This window comes from Dasypus novemcinctus, chromosome 6 (genome assembly GCF_030445035.2).
Source record: "Dasypus novemcinctus isolate mDasNov1 chromosome 6, mDasNov1.1.hap2, whole genome shotgun sequence".
Lineage (NCBI taxonomy): Eukaryota > Metazoa > Chordata > Mammalia > Cingulata > Dasypodidae > Dasypus > Dasypus novemcinctus.
Genome location: NC_080678.1, coordinates 67936624 through 67953503, shown reverse-complemented (window position 1 = coordinate 67953503; position 16880 = coordinate 67936624). Strand labels below are relative to the sequence as shown.

General features: G+C 40.0%; 1 protein-coding gene across 10 annotated transcripts in view; it reads left to right on the top strand.

The window, feature by feature from the left end:
• Positions 1 to 16880, top strand: part of FAM13C (family with sequence similarity 13 member C) — a 136459-nt gene that overhangs the window by 34793 nt on the left and 84786 nt on the right. The gene's annotated exons all lie outside the window — the stretch shown is intronic.

Genomic DNA, 16880 nt, shown 5'->3' with positions numbered 1-16880 from the left:
TGACAGGTCTCGGGAGCTGGCCCCTGTGGCTTCAGTGGAGGGTTCAAAGTCTTCAATGGGTGATCTTGGTCATGATGCGGCAAAGATGGCAGAGAGCCTTGCACAGCAAAGGCGTTGGAGCCGGGAATCAGAGGGACCGGTGTTAGTCTGCCTTTACCTGACGCTCACTGGAATGGTGTATGCACTTGGGTTTTATGTCGTTATTGTGGCCACCCCTCAGGCTGAAGTGTGGTTTGCTGGCCTGGCGGGGGAGCGGCCGCGGTAGGCCTATTCCAAACCACTGCCCCCATAATAGGGTGGTTGGTCGGGCCCACCGCCACCCCTGAAGGAAGCTCGGCATGGGCGCAGAGTGCCCTCGGGTCTCCCCTTCTCGGCAGCCATGCTTCCGTGGCCACCCCTCCTCCCAGATAGCGCCACACGATGCCTTCTTTCTCCCTGCGCAGGCGCAGGGCGGAAAAATCCAGTCTGCCCTTTTCCCTCCCCCCGACAGCAGCAACAGCCAGGCGTGGGCGGAAAAATCCAGTCTGCCCTTTTCCCTCCCCCCGACAGCAGCAACAGCCAGGCGTGGGCGGGAAACTCAAGTCTGCCCTCTACCCCAGCAACAGCAGCCACCAATCACTAAGCCCTGCCACTTCCCCCAGCAACAGCGACAGCCAATCCCTAACCACCACCCCTCCCCCGTCCAGTACCGGCCACTGACCTTTCGCCGGCAACCAATCAGAGCAGGGCGTGGCTTCAACCAATCAGCCTTCCCCAGCCCCTATAAAACTGTTGCCTCTCCCTCAATAAAGTGGACTTGCGTGTTTACCTTGTCTCCGCGGTAGTTCTTCTGCCGTGCGCCCTCCAGTCCTGAGAGCCCCCGACAAGGGCCTGGCCTCCCTTGTCCCCAGTTCGTTGCCTGCTTCTCCGGGCGACCCCTTCGTCGCCGGCTTTGCCGGGTGACCCCGTCAGCCGAACCTCGCAACCCCTGTGAGACCGACCCCTCGTCTGCTGCCGGACCGACCCCTCGTCCCAAGCGGGACCGACCCCTCGTCCAAAGCTGGACCGACCCCTCGTCCAAAGCTGGACCGACCCCTCGTCCGCAGCCAGACCCCACCTCTACCGACCGAGCAAGCCGCCGCAGTTATGAAGGGAGTGTCCCTCTGGCAGGCACCAAGCAGGTCTGTATCATGCCCTTGCAGGAATGTCTGGTTATCACCTGCTTTGAAACCATGTTTTTCTCAACTTGTTTAAATTCTAAGTTTGGTTGATATGTTTACAGTGTTTTAGGGATTCAAGATCATTACTATCATTTCAATACACCACTGTGATAGTCAGAAGTTCTTTTATGAATCCCCAAAAGAAAAAGATTATGTTTTTGAACTAATCCATTCCTGTGGGTGTGGGGCCATTTGTTTGGACTAGGTCAGTGAGGTGTGAGCCAGCTTGGGTCTTGCCCTCTTGCCGAGTCTGATATAAGTAGAGACACAGAGAATGAGACACACAGGAAAAGGGAGCACTGCATAACCTTTGATCTGGGCATGGTAGAGAAAGACTCGACATTTACTCACAGCTGAGCTCAAGGAGGAAGCCCCAAGAGGTTCAAGGAACTGAGGCCCAGGGAGAAATGACTGATTGGCCACAGTTAAGTTCAAGGAGAAAGTAGAGAGAGGCCAGCAGACCCACTGTCTCACCTGATTGCCATGTGGCAGGACACTAGGATTAACAGTAGCTAACTGGGATAAGAAAGCGTCTCTGATGGTGCCTTGATTTAGATATTTCAGAGCCTTAGAACTGTAAGCTTTTACCCTAATAAACTTCCCATTATAAAAGCCTACCCATTTTTTTGTGTCAGCAGCTCTGCGGCAAACTATGACAAACCACCCTTGTTCAAAGCTGGTTTTCAGGCGTGACAGTTTGAGATACCAATGCTATTAGAAAGTAAAGCAAAGTGACCATGACCAGCAGCTAGTTTGCCTTTTGCTCTCCTTCCTGCTTCGTCCTGATTGAGGCTTTCTGTAGACTCAGCCACATGATGAAGTTGGCGTGAGGCCAGTGGTTGGAGGCATACAAAAGGCCTAACTCCTGAGTGGGGCAGGAGCAGATATGTTTGGATTCCCAGAGAGAGGCTCTTGGGTTTGAGGGAGCCAGTTGTCGAAACCCCTCTCGTAGCTGGCTAATCCTCAGCCTCTTCCCTCACACCTGTGAAAGCTCATTAAAGATGAGATTTGAGTTTCTTTATGATTATCCCTCATCTCAGAGACCTCGTGTCCTTTATCCGCATGCTTCAGAGGAGAAAAAAACGAATATCCCTGAGAGAGTAAATGCCTTGTGACTCACTTTTATACTCTATTGTTTATGCTTTTGATTTTGAACTTGAATACAACCCTCACCCCAGCTATTACATTTTGGTTCCCAACAATTTGCAAGGGATACTTCTCCGTTCTGTGCTAAACTTTGATTGTTGAAACATAGTGGAAAGGATTCTGAATTTGGGGTTAGGAGACTGGATTAGGATCTTGTATCTCAAACTCATGGGGAACAGTTTGATCTGATTTTATGCAATTTTCAATCAAGTACTGAATATAAAGTATTAAGCCTCTCTTTATACAATTTGAAATAATATAGCTCCCCCCCTCCCAATTTATTAAGAATTGCATAGTTTCAAAGGCCTTTGGACCTATTGAGTTATAAGCTGTTTGAACTGGTGAGTAGAAATACCTGGTATCTTCTTTCTTGCTAAATAAGTCAACTGTTTTGATTGATCAAATTCACTTGCTTTTTCTCATTGTGGAAAGCCTGTACCACCTCCTAGTGTTAAGTGAGTAAACACAGGTAAAAAATTGCCTAGTTTAGTGCCTGGTACAGATCAGGCACTCAATGAATGTTAATTTATTCTGAAAATAGATAAGGTGGGCAACATAATTTGAATATCTCTTTTCTGTTAGAAAATATCAGAGCAAAGTAGTAAACTGGGCCACAGGAACTGGGATATTTACCCAAGGCCACAAGCTATTATGTGGATATGTGTGGATTTTGAACCCATGTTTTATTTTCTTTGCTGAAATAATGACTAGGGTAGCCAGAAATTATTTTTAAAATAGGGTTAAAAAATATTTCTCAAAGCTCCTAATTTCTTAAGGAGCCCAAACACATTTTTCAAAAGAAATTTAATTTAGCTCTTCCAGGACCTCCTTTCCCCCTAATTATGAAATATATGTAATAATCTAATAGTTCTTTTAATCAAGAGGATACATGTCATTCAAATTCCCCAATTATTTGGAATGTCTTTAAGTTAATTTCACAGGCTCATGTAGGTTTGCAATAAGAATTCTAGGGTGATATAAACTAGGGTAAATTTATGACACATGTTGGACCTAAGAACTGAATTTATATGTTCTCCCAAACTATGGAGATATCAAATGCATCCTTATCAATCATGTAGTAATTAGCGCTCTTGGGAAGAAAATGCTCTCATAAATACAAGGTATTGTTATTGGCAATGGAGTGATTAGTTTTAAAACCATGTAATTTAAGCTTGCAGTTGAAGAAAATAAGTTTTATCAACTTTGAACTAGAATGAGCTAGTTTGAACAGGAAAGACCTCAAGTATGGGAAGCTGAAAAGGTTTAATGCTTTGACTGACTGGATCTCGGAAGGAAGTTTTAAAGGATGCAGACATCTTTGAGTCCTAACAGCAGAGGGACAAGAACTGAGATTAGGATGGAAAATTCTTCTCTTGATTCTGGGCCAAGAATTTGTATAAATGAGGAACTTAGAAAGAACTGAAGCAATGGCTCTGACTTCAGATTAAAGCTAGATTCTCTGATCCTTCTGAGTTCCAGAAAAGTCAACTAACTTTTCCTGAACTAAGCTGGGGTTTTGAGCCTCTCAAGCTCACAGGTGACCTCCCTGCTGTCACTGTTCACAGTATACTAGCCTGTGCCCATGGATCAGAAAACTACCCAAATGACAAAGCTTGTGTCATGGACAGCTTTCTTACTAACTATCTCAGAGCTTAGTTATTTTGATTGCCCTTGCATATAGCAAAGAATCAACAAATCGCTCCACCAAGGCAGAATGTGGGACATTTGGGACATTTGGGAAGTGAGATAGAAAGGCGGAGGAAGATGGCTGACAGCTGGGAGAAGATGTAAGATGATTCTTCTGACAGGCTTCCACTGGCCAGGAGGACAATCACAGAGCAGAGGGGTCTTCACTTCTCCTTCCCAACTTCACCTCAGTCATCTTGGACCTGACCATTTGGCAAACACATTAATGCAGAAATAAGCAACTTAGAGTCTGTCTTCTTGCCAATTCATTCTCTGTCAAATATCAGATTTTTAAGTTCTTTGAGTTCAGTGACTCCTTTATTCAACTTTATGAACCCTACCCCTCCACCCCACTCCTGCTACCAACCATCCAAATGCTTGGCTATAGTAGGTGATGTTTTTTTAAAGTAAAAATATATTTTGATTATAATAGGATTAATGCATGGTATAATGTTCTAGAATTTTTGAGTTGGATGTTCCTGCCAATTCCAAACAAAGAAATAATAGAGTAGTAGGTGTGGGGAGTGGGGCCTATGGGAATCCCTATAGTTTCTGTTTAACATTTTAGTAATCTAAGTATCTTTTAAAAATAAAAAATATGTATTTTTTAAAAAAAGACATATTAGAGCTTAAATGGACCAACATAATCAAATCTGTTCTTCTTTTTCAAAAAACTTTTTTTGTGTTGACATATATATAACACAGAAAATTTCCTATTTAAACCACTTTCAAGTATACAATGCAGTGATATTAATTACATTCACAATGTTGTACTACCATCACCACCATCCATTACCAAAGTGTTTCATCACCCCAAACAGAACTCTCTACCCATCAAGCAATGTCTCTGCATTCTCCCTTCTCCCCTGGCCCTGATTAAGAGCTAATCTCCTTTCTGTCACTATGAATTTGCATATTCTAGGTATTTTATACAAGTGGTTTCATACAGTGTTTGTACTTTTGTGTCTGGCTTGTTTCTCACAATGTGATGTCTTCAAAGTTTGTCCATATTGTCGCATGTATCACAGCTTCTTTTCTTGTTACAGCTGAATAATATTCTATTATATATATGTGTGTGTGTGTATATATATACACCATATTTTCTGTATCCATTCAGCTGTTGATCGACACTTGGATTGCTTCCACCTTTTGGCTATTGTGAATAATGCTGCTAAAAGCATTGGAGTGCAAATACCTGTTCAAGTCCCTACTTTCAATTCTTTTGGGGGTATATACTTAGCAGTGGAATTGCCAGGTCATATGGTAATTCTACTTTTAATTTTCTGAGGAACCGCAATACAGTTTTCCATAGTGGCTACACTGTTTCGCACCCCCACCAATGATGTACAGGTTTTCCTATTTCTTCACATCTTTGCTGGCACTTTTCTATTTAAACAATAGTTGTTCTAGTGGGTGTAAAGTGATATTTTGGTTTTGAGTCACGTTTCCCTGATGACTAATGATGTTGATCGTCTTTTCATGTGATCGTCAATCATTTGAGTATCTTCTTTTGAGAAATGTCTCTTCAAGTCCTTTGTCTATTTTATTTTTTTTAAAGATTTATTTTATTTATTTCTCTCCCCTCCGACCCCCCCTCCCCACCCCACCCCAGTTGTCTGTTCTCTGTGTCCATTTGCTGCGTGTTCTTTATCTGCTTCTGTTGTCAGCAGCTCGGGAATCTGTGTTTCTTTTGTTGTTGTTGTTGTTGTTGCGTCATCTTGCTGCGTTAGTTCTCCGTGTGGGCGGCGCCATTCCTGGGCAGGCTGCACTTTCTTTCGTGCTGGGCGGCTCTCCTTACGGGGCGCACTCCTTGTGCGTGAGGCTCCCCTACGCAAGGGGCACCCCTGCGTGGCACGGCATTCCTTACGCACATCAGCACTGCGCATGGGCCAGCTCCACACGGGTCAAGGAGGCCTGGGGTTTGAACCGCGGACCTCCCATGTGGTAGACGGACACCCTATCCACTGGGCCAAATCCACTTCCCTGTCTATTTTTAAATTGGTTTATCTTTTCACTGCTGAGTTGTAGTTCTTTATATATTCTAGATACTAAATCCTTAACAGATTTATGTTTTGCAACTATTTTCTTCCATTCTTTAGGTTGTCTTTTCACTTTCTTGATAATTTTCTTTGGACAAAAGGTTTTAATTTTGATGAAGTCCAATTTATCTATTTTTAAAATTTATCAGTTTTTATTTCTAATTTAAATATTGACAGTTATAATCCACATAAACAATAGCTTTTTGGGGTTCTCAAATTTTTTATTGTTTTTTTTCCTAAACTAATCAATTTTATTGATACGTGCTAATAAAACATACAATTTATCCAAAGTGTAAAATCAATGATATTTGGTATAATCACTTGGTTGTGCATTTATCACTTTAGTTATTAAAGCATTTTCATTATTTCAATAATAACAATAAACAAAATCAAACAAGCAAGAAAATTCCTCACCTCTCAATCTCTTGGTTTCCCTTGCTGTACATAGCTGCTGTTTCTGGCTTTCTTTCACAATTATTTATTTTTTTATTAAGCAGTATTATTGAGATATATTCACATACCATATGATCTATCCAAAGTGTATAATCAATGGCTTTTTTAAGCTATTAAAAAGTCCTTTATTGTAAAATTGTAAAATAAATAGAAAAATAGAAAGAAATGACAAATTTTAAACAAGAGTGCAAGGCCAAGTTAGATTTAATATAATCAATTATATAAAATAGATAGCGGGAAGCAGATGTGGCTCAACAGACAGTCTGCCTACCATATAAGAGGTCCAAGGGTTTGATACCCAGGGCCTCCTGCTCATGTGGTAAGCTTGCCCATGTACAGTGCTGCTGCGCACAAGGAGTGCCGGCCCATGCAGGGATGCCCCCGCATAAGGAGCCCCCCACACAAGGAGTGGCCTCTGGATGAGGAGAGCCGCCCTGCAAGAAACCACAGCCTGCCCAGGAGTGATGCCATACACATGGAGTGCTGATGCAGCAAGATGACACAACGAAAAGAGACACAGATCCCCAGTGCCGCCTGATGAGAATATAAGAGGACACAGAAGAACACATAGTGAATGGACACAGAGAGCAGATAATGGGGGAAAGGGGAGAAATAAATAAATACATCTTTAAAATAAATAAATAAATAAGATAGCAGCAAACATTTATAAATGTAAATAATAATTCAAATATAATAGAAATGAATTACAACATAATTCTAATTTTTTAAATTACAGCTCAAACTATTGGACTTATTCTCTAAGAATGAAATAAATTATTGTTTCAGTTATTTAATTTCCACTTAGGTCATAATTTTTTCTATCAAATTCCTGTTTGGGAATGAATTATAGCAGATATCAATTTGTCAACTCATAATTTTATGAGGCAGGAAAATTCAAAGTATTGTTCAACAATAGTCATGCTAAATCATTATTGATCCAAATAGATTATTTTAATAAAAGAGAATAAGGAAGGGTTAAAGAAAAATAAAGCATTCAAAATATACCTCTTCTCCAGCCCTCCTCAATTAAAAGCAAATGTTTATTTTGTATGAAAAAATTATAGAATACTGATCACAGGAACAATTTTCCAGTTGCACTGAATAAGCATTTGTTCATATGCTATAATGTTATTTTACATTTATCTGGTCTACTCCTTTTTTGGTTATTATTTGCATGGAATACCTGTTTCCAACCTTTCACTTTTAAACTGGTTGCATCCTTATGTCTGAGGTAGGTCTCTCGTAGAGAACATATAGATGGCTCATATTTTTTTTAGCCATTCTATCAGTCTGTTTCTTTTGATTGAGGAGTTCAATCCATTAACATTCAGTGTTATTATTGTAAAAGCATTACTTATTTCATCCATTTTGTCTTTCAGCTCTCTGTTGTCACATCATTCTATTGTCTGTCTTCTTATCCTTTCATTTACCCTTCCTAATAATCTTCATTTCTAAACTCTTCTCCAAATATCTTGCCCTTGTTTTTCATTTTAGGCTTGCAGCACCCCTTTTAGTATATCTCGCAAATTTGATTTTTTGGTAACATATTCTATCGGTTTCTATCTGTGGAGACTTTGAACTCACCCTTATTTTTGAAGGACAGCTTTGCTGCATACAGAATTCTTGGTTGGCAGTTTTTCTCTTTCATACCTTAAATACATCATATCAATTTCTTCTCTCCTCCTTTTTTTCTGATGAGATGTTGGTACTCAGTCTTATCGAGTTTCCCTATATATGATGTTTAGCTTTTCTCTTGCTGTTTTCAGAAGCCTCTCTTTATCTCTGATATTTGTCATTGTGAATAGTAGGTGTCTCTGGTAGGTATATTTGGATATATTCTGTTTGGGGAGCATTGTCCTTCTTGGATTTTGATATTTATGTCCTTAATCAAGGTTGGGAAGTTTTCAGTCATTGTTTCTTAAATATTTTTTCTGCCTTTTTTCCATTCTCTTCTCTTTCTGGGATACCAATAATGCGAATGTTTGTGTGTTTCGCACTGCCGTTCAATTCCCTGAGACTGTTCCATTTTATCCGTTCTCTTCTCTTTCTGTTCTTCTGTCTTTTTCCAGTTCAGATGTTCTGTCATTGAAATCACTAATTCTGTCTTCAATTCAAGTCTGCTCTTATGGGCCTCTAATGTATTTATATATAATGTAACCTCTTCCACCATGTTTTTCACTGTCATAAGGTCTGTTACTTTACTCCACCTCTAAATCAAGAGGGGGCTTAGATCCCACATGGCTGATGGATGCAATTCTCCTGCTTGCAGTTGTAGACACTCTTGTTTCCCTGGTGTGGTGGTTGACTATTCTTACCTCCCTGTCACTGATCTGGGTAAGTCCAATGGACCAGAGAATAGGATTTGCAACTCTGCTGAGGCTCAGGGCCCAGCTGGCATATGCACAGTCCAGAGATTCAAGTCTCCTGAGCATACACAAACCCCAGTGCCACCACAGGTTCAGTGACAGAAGAGTCATGTGTACAGAGGTCACATCTGAGTCCACCTCCATCACACTCAGGAGCACAAATTCCAAAGTAGGCCTCACTGGCAAGGCACTGAACTCTAGAGCCATCAGTCATGACCATAGAACCTGTGTGTCTCCGTAGCCCTCAGGAGAACCAGTTCCTGGGGTTATATCTACTTTGGCTATCTCTGGGGTCCTGCTGAGATGTGCATAAGCGCGACCCCTCTGATGACTTCCTGACTCATTTTGAAGTCTCTTAGCCATATAAACTCATTTGTCTTTACCATCCCACCCCACCCCCCCATTTTATTCAAGGTCTTTTTCTATTTGCATCACCAACTAGTGATGGTAATAATCCCTCGGTGGCAGGGAGGCATCCAATGTCTTCTTAATATCCTTTATTTCTTTAGTCATATTTTCTTTAAATCTTTGAAGTGATTTAGGAGAGTTGTGTGATTATCACTGATTAATTGTATTAAATCCTGTATCTCTTTGGAATATTTGGTTTGTTCTTTTGGCTGAGCCTCTCTTCTTGTTTCCTAGAATGGCTTGGAACTTTTTGCTGATGTCTAGGCATCTGAATATGTTGGTGAATTTCCTCTGATAACTAATTTCTCTCTTTTGCCTCTTGTTTTTTTCACAGTTCTTCTTTGATATTTGGTTCAATTTATTCTCAGTCTTTAAAATTGCCAGTTTAAGTTTTCAAAATCGGGCCAGGGATTCATTAGCGGGTTGTGGATTTCTCCTAGGTGTTGGATACAGAGAGCCCCGTTTTTGTCCATGCAATTTCCAGACTGACCAGCAGATGGCGTTAGTCAGTGCACTTTTCAAGGAGGTGTTTCTGTCTGGTCTTTTCCTGTGTTCCTGTGTTGAATCTCCAGATCAAAGATTCAGTCAAATTCACTGAATAAAAGCACCCTGACCTTCCTTTCCTTTTCCCTTGAAACAGCTGACTGGGAGGAAGATGTCTGCTCCCCTCTCAGTTGGCTGCAGTGAGCCAGGTATTTGGGACTTGGTAATTCATGTTTGTCATTTTGGCTTCTTCATCTCTCTGCTCCTCTCCCTCCTGGGAGTTGTATAGCACTGTTCTGGTCTGCTGAAATCCAAAGCAGGTCCCTCAGGTAGCTTTCAACTTTTTCTCTTTTGTTCTTGTGAGCATTCAACTCTGCCTGTTAGTCCGTTGCCATCTTACCACTATCCTGTATCTATTTTTCTTTTTTTGCTGATGCTTTTGATGTGATTTCTAAGACTCCTTTACCAAATCAAGATAGTAAAGATTTTTCACTATGAGGAAAGAGTTTTATGGTTTTAGCTCTTAAATTTAGGTCTTTGATCCCTTTTGAATTAATTTTTGTATATGCTGTGAGGTAGAGGTTCATTTTCATTTTCACATCTGGACAACTAATTTCCCCATCATCATTTGTTGAACAGAATATTCTTATCCTATTTAATGTGCTTGGCACCCTTGTCAAAAATCAGAGTCCATTTCTGAACTCTCAGTTCTATTCCATTAGTCTATATGTCTATCCTTATGCTAGTACCACACTGTTTGATAACTTTAGCTTTGTAATCATTTTTGCAATTGGAGATTGTGAATTCTCCAACTTTGTTCTTCATTCTCAAAATTGTTGTAGTATTTGGTGCCCCATGCAATTTTATTTGACTATGAGGTTTGCCTTTTCCATTTCTGTAAAATATGCTTCTGGTATGTTGACAGAGATTGTGATGAATATGTAGATTGCTTTGGGTAGTATTGACATCTTAACAATATTAAGTCTTCCTATCTATGAACACCTAATGTCTTGTCAATTATTTATATATTCTTTAATTTCTTTGAGCAGTGCTTTCTTGTTTTTGGTATAGACTTCTTTCATCTTTTGGTTAAATTTATTCCTATGTATTTTATTCTTCTAGTTGCTATTGTAAATGGAATTTTTTCTTCTATTTAGGATCATTCATTGCTGATGTATAGAAGCACAGCTGATTTTTTGCATATCAATATATCCTGTTTTGCTGAATTTGTTTATTAGTTCTTATGATTTTTTTGTGGATTCTTTGACTTTTTCTAAATATAGGATCATATCATTATTGAATAGAGTTAGTTCCAACTTTTCTCTTTCCAATTTGAATGTCTTTTACTTACGTTTATTGCCTAATTCGTCTGGTTAGGACTTCCAGTACAATGTTGAATAGTAGGTGAAAGTGGGCATCCTTGTATTGTTCCTGATCTTAGGGGAAAAGAATTCATTCTTTCACTATTGAGTATAATTTTAGCTGTGGGTTTTTCATAAATGCCCTTTATCATGTTGGAGGAAGTTCTCTTCTATTCCTATTTTTCTGAGTGTTTTTATTATTATCATTATTATTATTATGAAAGGGTGTTAGATTTTGTCAAATGTACTTTCTGCATCAATTGAGATGACTATGTGGTTTTATTCCTTCATTTTATTAATGAGGTGAATTACTGTGCTGGTTTGAAGTTGTATGTACCCCAGAAAGACATATTCTTAAATTTAATCCATTCTTATGGGTGTAGACCCATTGTTAAGTAGGATCTTCGGGTGAGGCTACTTCAGTTAAAGTGTGACCCACCTCATGCAGAATAGGTCTTAAATCTCTTACTGGAGTCCTTTATAAATGGAATGCATGCAGAGAGAGAGAAAAAAAAAGGCATGGAAGCAAGAAGATAAAAGCAACCAAACCCAGAAGAGAAGGAAGAGACCAGTAGACACCACCTCGTGCCTCGCCATGTGGCAGAGCAGTCAAGGGTTGGGGGCAGCCAGTTTTCCGGAAGAAAGCATCACCTTGATGAGATCTTAATTTGGAAACTTTCCTCAGCTTCAAAACTGTTAGCAAATAAATTTCCATTGTTAAGTCAACCCATTTCATTGTATCTGCTTTCAGCAGCGTGTGAAACTAAAAACAATTGTGCTGATTAATTTTTTTATGTTGAACCATCCTTGCATTCTTGGGATAAATCCTACTTCATCATGGTGAATAATTCTTTTAACAAGTTGTTGGGTTTAGTTTGGTAGTATTTTTGTTGAGGATATTTGCATTTATATTCATAAGGGAAATCAATCTGTGATTTTATTCTCTTGTGCTGTCTTGATTTGGGTTTGGTGCCAGGATAATTCTGACCTAATAGAATGAATTGAGTTAGGTAGGAGTCCCTCTCTTTAATTTTTTTGAAATATTTGAGAAGGATTGATGTTAATTCTTGGAATGTCTGGTAGAATTCATCAGTGAAGCCACCTGGTCCTGGACTTTCTTTTCCTGGGTGGTTTTAGATGACTAATTCAATCTCTTTATTTGTTGCAGGTTTTGTTGTTTTTTTTTTTTTGAGACATTCTATTTCTTCTTGAACTGTTTTAAGTAATTAGTATATTTTTAGAAATGTGCCCATCTCATATAGATTATCTAATTTGTTGGCATACAGTTGTCCATAGTATTCCCTAATAATCCTGCCTACTTCTCTAAGATCAGTACTGTCCCAATTTTCATTTCTGATTTTAGTTATTTGATCTTCTCTCTTTTTTTTTTTTTGTCAATCTAGCTAAAGTTTTGTCAATTTTATTGTTATTTTCAAAGAACCAAATTTTGGTTTTGTTGTTTCTCTCAATTGTTTTTCCATACTCTGTTTCATTTATTTACACTCTAATCCTTATTATTTCCTTCCATATGCTAACTCAGGTTTCATTTGCTTTTTATTTTTTTAGTTCTCAACATATGAAGTTAGGTAACTCATTTGAGATCTTTCTTCATTTTTAGTGTATGTAAATAGAGCTATAAATTTCTCTCTCAGCCCTTCTTTTGCTGCATCCCAGAAATTTTGCTGTGTTGTGTTTTTGTTTATTTTTTTATTAAAAAAATTATTTTTTGAGATACCAGGGGCCACGGATTGAACCCAGGACCTTGTATGTGGGAAGCCGGCATCCAGCCACTGAGCCACATTGGTTCTCTTGAGTTGATTTTTACATTTGTTTTGCTTGTCTGTTTTTGTTTGTTTGTTTGTTTTAGGAGGCACTGGGAACCAAACCTGGGACCTCCCATGTGGGAAGCAGATGCACTACCACTTAAGTCACACTGGCTCCCTTGTTTATTTTCTTTACTTATCCAATGTTGTAACTTTTATGGGAGGGACGTTTAGAGAAAAGGTTCATTCTTTATCATCCATGCGTATGTTACCTGGTATAAGAACTTTCTTTGGCTGCCCTTGTTAACTGTGACTGATGATTGACTTTGTCAGGCAGTGGAGTCAACTGGAACAGATGGTTGGCCTAACCTCGCCTAGCAGGGGAGCCCTGGTCTCTTGAGTGTCTGAGTAAATTCCTACTTTGGAGGCAGGTACAAATGGTTGGGTATTGCTGTCCTCATTTTGTAAAGGAAATTTATATCCTTTTGAATAAATGACATTTTATAGTACAAAATCTTTAAAGGTGCTACTGTTCTTTTTTTTTTTTAATTGTTCATGGGATTCTCTCCCCGCCCCCCCCGTTTTTGCTGTCTGTGTCCATTCACAGTGAGATCTTCTGTATCTGTTTCTCTTTTTGTTTTCTCTTCTCTTTCTCCTCTAGGATTCACTGGGATTCCATCTGGGGGACCTCTGATGTGGAGAGAGGTTCCCTGTCAATTGCACCACCTCAGTTCCAGGTCTCTGCAGTGTTTCACCTCGACTCCCTGCTTCATCTCTCTTTTGTTGCATCATCGTTTTGCTGCATGAATCACTTGTGCAGGCACTGGCTCACCACCTGGGCACTCACATGGGCACTCAGCTCACCACGTAGGCACTCGGCTTGCCACGCGGGCACTTGGCACTCTACTCATGCACGGGCACTGACTCACCACTAGTTCACTACATGGGCACTCATGTGGGCCTCAGCTTGCCATGTGGGCACTTGGCTCTCTGCACAGGCACTCTGCTCACCACATGGGCACTTGGCTCACTGCGCAGGCACTCAGCTCACCGCCCAGGCATGCTTTCTCGTCTTCTTTTTCTCTAGGAGGCCCCAGGGATCGAACCCAGCTCCTACTGTATGGTAGGTGAAGGCCTTACCACTTGAGCCACATCCACTTCCCTACTGTTCTATTAATTAAATAAGAGTGGTATCCCTTTTCTTTATGTCTTCGTTCTTTAAGGGAAAACATGAAATTATTTTTAAAAGCTGGGATAATTAGGGATTGAGTTTTACTCCCCAATTTTTTTTTAGGATGTTCTTGCATCTTCCAGATGAGACTCTTGAAGTTGCTTTTTCTGGGTGTGTCCTCCTGACAGGAGTTCTTGTGTGTCACACAGTACTGTGCTCTCCTGACCATGTGCCTGAGTTCCTTGGTGCTAACACATACATCTTGTCACACTTTCACATTTCTGAAATCTGAGTTTGTCTTAAAATTAATGCATGCACTTAATGTGGTATTATTATTTCCTAAAATGCTGGCTCTTAAAATTGTTGCCACTTTAGAATAGAGGAAAGGTAGTGGTGTTTTAGTTATCTATTGCTGCATAACAAGTTACCCCAAAATTTAAAATAACAATAATCATTGATTAATTTCTTCTGGTTTAGGTGGGTTAGAAATTCACCTAGGGCACAGTAGGGAGGTCTTATCTCTGCTCTGTGATCTTTGGGGTCTCACCTGGAAAATTTGAAGCCTTAGAGCTATTATCAATTGAAGGTTCACTGATTCCCATGTGGCTTAGCTGGGGATATTGGCCCACAGAGGGCCTTTGCATGGAGTGATAATGGTGTGGAGGGAATTAAACTAAAAATCTCTACTCCTTTTCTTGTAAGCAAAAGATCTTCTAAGTGTACAAGTGGGCCTGGAAAGAAGAACACATTCAGCATTTTCAAAGAGGGGTTGGAGATGGATTTCTGCTCTGAAGGGGTTTTGGAGATCAGGAATTTGGAGTGTGATCTAACTTTTTGCCATCAGCAAGGGCAGTATCTGTCCTTACGATCATGCCTATATTTCACATCAGAGCCCGCTTTGTTGATCAGTATCCAAGATGATTTCTACCCAACTCCTTACTTAGTCTCCCCGCCCCCACCCCCAGACGATCCTAAAGTTTGAAATTCTTAGTGCGTAAAGAAGCATAGCTGACAGTGCTACTTTCTAGTCCATACAAATAAGAGACTCAATTGTCAACTGTCCCTAAACACTCCTAATCCACACTTTTCATAGAAATGTTCTGCTCTTGCAATGCTGTGAAACACCTAACCTGTGCAGATTAAGGGAGTGTTTTCTCATTCACCTCACAGTTAAATCTTTAGATTCAAGGAAGTCAAGCTGTGTGTAGCTCATTGGTCCTCTCTTTTCCCCTTTCACCTCCTTTAGAATTCAAAGAATTAGATAAAATACTGCCTTTGGGGAGAAAAAAACACCTACTCTGTCCTAAAAGGCTAAAATTTTTTTAAAAAATGGACGTTTCTGTTTAAAACTTCTTAGAGATTAGAAGGGCCGTTCTGAAGGCCTATAGGAAGTAAGGTCTTGAAATATGATGTTTAAAGTGTTATTAGTATAGAAAACGGAAGTCAAACATTCTACCACTAAAATAGGACTTCTTTTGCTGTATTCATTTAAATCTCCAACGATTTCCTTAGCACTAGTTTCAGAACAATAGTCTGGGCTATGCTGAGGGAAATTTTCATAAAAAGGATATTATCACTATTAGTAGTTATCAACATCATCATCAATAGTGACCTATCTGCTGCATGTCTCCAGATGGCAGGCACTGACACAGACACTAATGACACGTTGTTTAGCAACTTTGTGAAGCTGGTGATACTATCCCCATTTTACATACAGGGAAACTGACACCCAGACAATTTATGTAACTTGCCCACAATCACACACCTTACAGATAGCAAAGCTATCTCACTTGAAAACCAGTGTCTGGAAAACCTTAACCAATATTGGTTACCTACAGAATTTTTCACAAGAAATTACTAAGTCTAGGAACTAGTGCATACTAGTGAGAGTTTTCATGTGGAGTGTCTTGCCTAAAGCTGGAGATTGGGAAAAATGGAATTAAAGACAAATTCTTGGTAGCTTAATATTTTTTCTTCAGTTCTGTTCCTAATCTCCATTCCCCACTCTTCCTCTTTTATCTGAAAGGCATTCATATGATTTAGTTTTAGACGCTTAGAATGACTGTTTGGCAAACGGCCCCACCAGTTTATTCTAATGTTTTTGGAAAATGACTTCTGAATATCTGACACATTGGCAACTTTTACTGGCTTCCACCCTCACCCCTAATAGATGGTCTGGGTCTAGGCTTACACTACAACATATTGTATAGTCAGATACAAATCCATTGCATTGCTTGGATGTGTTGAGTATCTGATGGTAGAAATGCAGACACTGAATTTCTGACTGAAAGAAGTGATTTTGGTTTTAGTATCTCATTTTTCAGGTAAAGAGGGGCTATTTTATCCCCAGGAAAATTTGTCAGAGGTTTGGAATGGTTTAAAGACTATAGTCGTTTAGCATATATACAACTTTCACTTTTAGTATGTGTGTCCTTGTATTGAATCCAGATTTAATATTTTTTTCTGTAGTTATTTTTATTTATCTGGCACCACGTCCCCGCACAGCTTGCTTGCTGTCTGCTCTCTGTGTCCATTTGCCTCGTGCTCTTCTGTGTTTTTACTTATCTCCCTTTTTTGCTGCATCACCTTGCTGAGTCAGCTCTCTGCTGCGCTTGTGGGCCGGGCAGCACTCCGCAGTGTGCGGGCGAGCCTGCCTTCACAAGGAGGCCCCGGGATGCAACCCAGGGCCTCCCATATGGTAGACAGGAGCCCAACTGATTGAGCCACAGCCGCTTCCCTGAATCCAGATTTAATTTTAGCTTGGATGTTTTTATTATATCCTCCAGTGAGTTTAGCCTTTTGGCA